General features: G+C 40.0%; 1 protein-coding gene across 1 annotated transcript in view; it reads left to right on the top strand.

Moving 5' to 3' along the window:
* The window catches only part of patj (PATJ crumbs cell polarity complex component), a 164,908-nt gene that overhangs the window by 145,689 nt on the left and 16,719 nt on the right, over window positions 1–2,500 (top strand). The window lies entirely within an intron of this gene.

Consider the following 2,500-nt stretch of genomic DNA (forward strand, 5'->3'; position numbering starts at 1 on the left):
GAATAGATTGAAGAGACAGACATGGAAACGGAATAGATTGAAGAGAAAGACATGGAAACGGAATAGATTGAAGAGAGAGAGAGAGAGCCATGGAAACGGAATAGATTGAGTCATGTTTTTTGCATTTCAACTTAAATGAGTCTGCATCAAGTGAGGCTTGAACCGGCAACCTTACGGTCATGAAGCACTCTTAGGTAGCTGCAACACTACCTATAGTGCTATATCTTTGTCCAGGCTGATATTGTCTGTGGAGGATCACAAACTCTTGCCTTCTGTCATGACCCAAGCCCCTGTTTCACTAACACTAAGATCACTCGTTCACAAACCATTTACCAATGAAGAAATTGTACATCTCCTCAGAAGCAAAACTAGTGAAAGTAGCCGATCTACAAGCTCACAAACCATTAAAAGTTGTCAGATTGTACATCGGCTATTTTCACAATGAAGTATGTTATACATTGAAAAAACATACTCTCATTGCTATCTGAAAAGTTGTGAGATTGTAGATTGTAGATTGTAAAAAACACTCAATTAAGTATTTCATGTTATCTTTAACAATTGCAGATGTATTCATTGATAGTCATGTTGTGTGAAATGCAACTTAGATGAAGTCTGCACCAAGTGAGGCTTGAACTGGTGACCTTCAGGTTGCGGGGCACACATTTAAGCGAGAAGCCACCAACAGACAAGAACTTGTGAAAGGAGATCACACAGATGATACAGTTTCACGCAAATAGCTGAAAAATCCTGGGTTTAAGTGTTTTTCAAACTGCTCAAGATTGCGGACAATCTAAGGGCGGTGCTTACTGGTCAACGTGATAGATGTGTTCCTCATTAGTCAAGGCACATGTGTAAGCAGGTCTAATGGCTGTCGGCCAAACGAGGCATGACTTTTGCCTGTTTAAAGTTTGCATTTTCAAAAAATTGCTATAGCGCCCCCGTTTGGCCAATTGGAGTAAGATTGGTTTCAGTGATATTTGGAATGGCCCTTTACATTTCTGCAAAGTTTCAAAGAATGGTAAGTCTGCATGTATGTGTTAGGGGCAGATGAATAATTGTCATAAAACTGCAATATTCATTGGCTCATTAAAGCTTCATTTTTTCACTTATGGAAAATATTTTGCAAACGTTTTTTGGCATAGGTCCAAAGTTCATGTGTAAAAAGTTTCGTGCAGATTACTCAAAAATCCCAGGAGGAGATAGGTTTTAACTGTTTTTCATATAATTCAAAATGGTGGGAGATCTAAAGGTCAGAGGTCAAAAGTCAGAGTGTGAAAGTTGTTCAGCATGAGGAGACGCATGTGTGCATCGAAGTTTCATGGCTGTAGGTGAAACAGGGCATGAGTTGTACCTGTTCAAAGTTGGCATTTTTCAATTGAGTGCTATAGCGCCACCTTTTGACGAAAGATTGTGAGAATTATTTCTTGATCGTTTTTCATGACCATCTATCATATGGCCGAGTTTCATAAAAAGCGACTGCACGGTTCAGCCAGAACTGCCAAAAGTGGCAGAAGAAGAAACGGAATAATCAGAATAACAATACGGGTCCATGCTGGAAGCCTGGCCCCGTAATAAATACGGGGCCAAGGAATGCAATATGCGAAACGCAATATACAGATATGCGCAATAAGCCATAGAACCATAATAGACTGAACTTGAGAGAAAGAACACCGTGCAGTTAACAAATGTGCATTAATAATAATAATAATAATACATTTTATTTGTATTGCACTTTACATTTGAAACAAACCTCAAAGTGCTACAGTACATAATAAAAACAAGATAGAAAGCCATTTGCAGAAATCAAAAAAGTAAAACAGGTTAAAAACAAGTTTAAAAACACATTTAAGAAGGAGAGGCAGGGTTATTAAAACCGGCTTAAAAAGCTAACTAAATGCTTTGTTAAAATGGTAAGTTTTTAGTGCTCTCTTAAAAGTGTTCACAGATTGAGGAGCTCTGAGGTGGTCTGGGAGAGAGTTCCACAGCCGGGGGGCAGCTGCACAAAAAGCTCGATCTCCCATAGTGCGGAGGTTGGTGTTCGGTTCCTTGAGTTTGTTAGTATTTCCGGATCGGAGGCTGCGGGTGGCGGTCTGTGAAATTGGAAACAGCTGAGCAGAGTTCTGAGGGATTGTAGATATTAAAATGCATGTCTTTATTATGTTGCTTATAATGGCCGATTTCAAAGACAAAAGGTTGCCCTCATTTACACAACATGGACAGATCCTAGTATCCTAATTAGGCTGTAGTTTTCCATCATAGTTCCTTGCCAGTCGGTTTAGCCATGGAGTGTTCACTCTGGAACTGACCAAGAGCACTGGCCGAGGGCTAAGACTTGGTAAATTGACACTTATTAACCCGCAGACCCCCATTTGAAAAGATATGCCAGGGACCCCCATAAGAGAAGATAGAAGATGTTTACGGCTCTAGCAGTGATTCTCAACCATTTTAACTCTCTCACTGCCCAATCCGGGAACCCATCGTCAAATAAAAAGGGAAAACA

The sequence above is a fragment of the Gymnoscopelus microlampas genome (genome assembly GCF_963454915.1).
Source record: "Gymnoscopelus microlampas genome assembly, chromosome: 9".
Taxonomy (NCBI): Eukaryota; Metazoa; Chordata; class Actinopteri; order Myctophiformes; family Myctophidae; genus Gymnoscopelus; species Gymnoscopelus microlampas.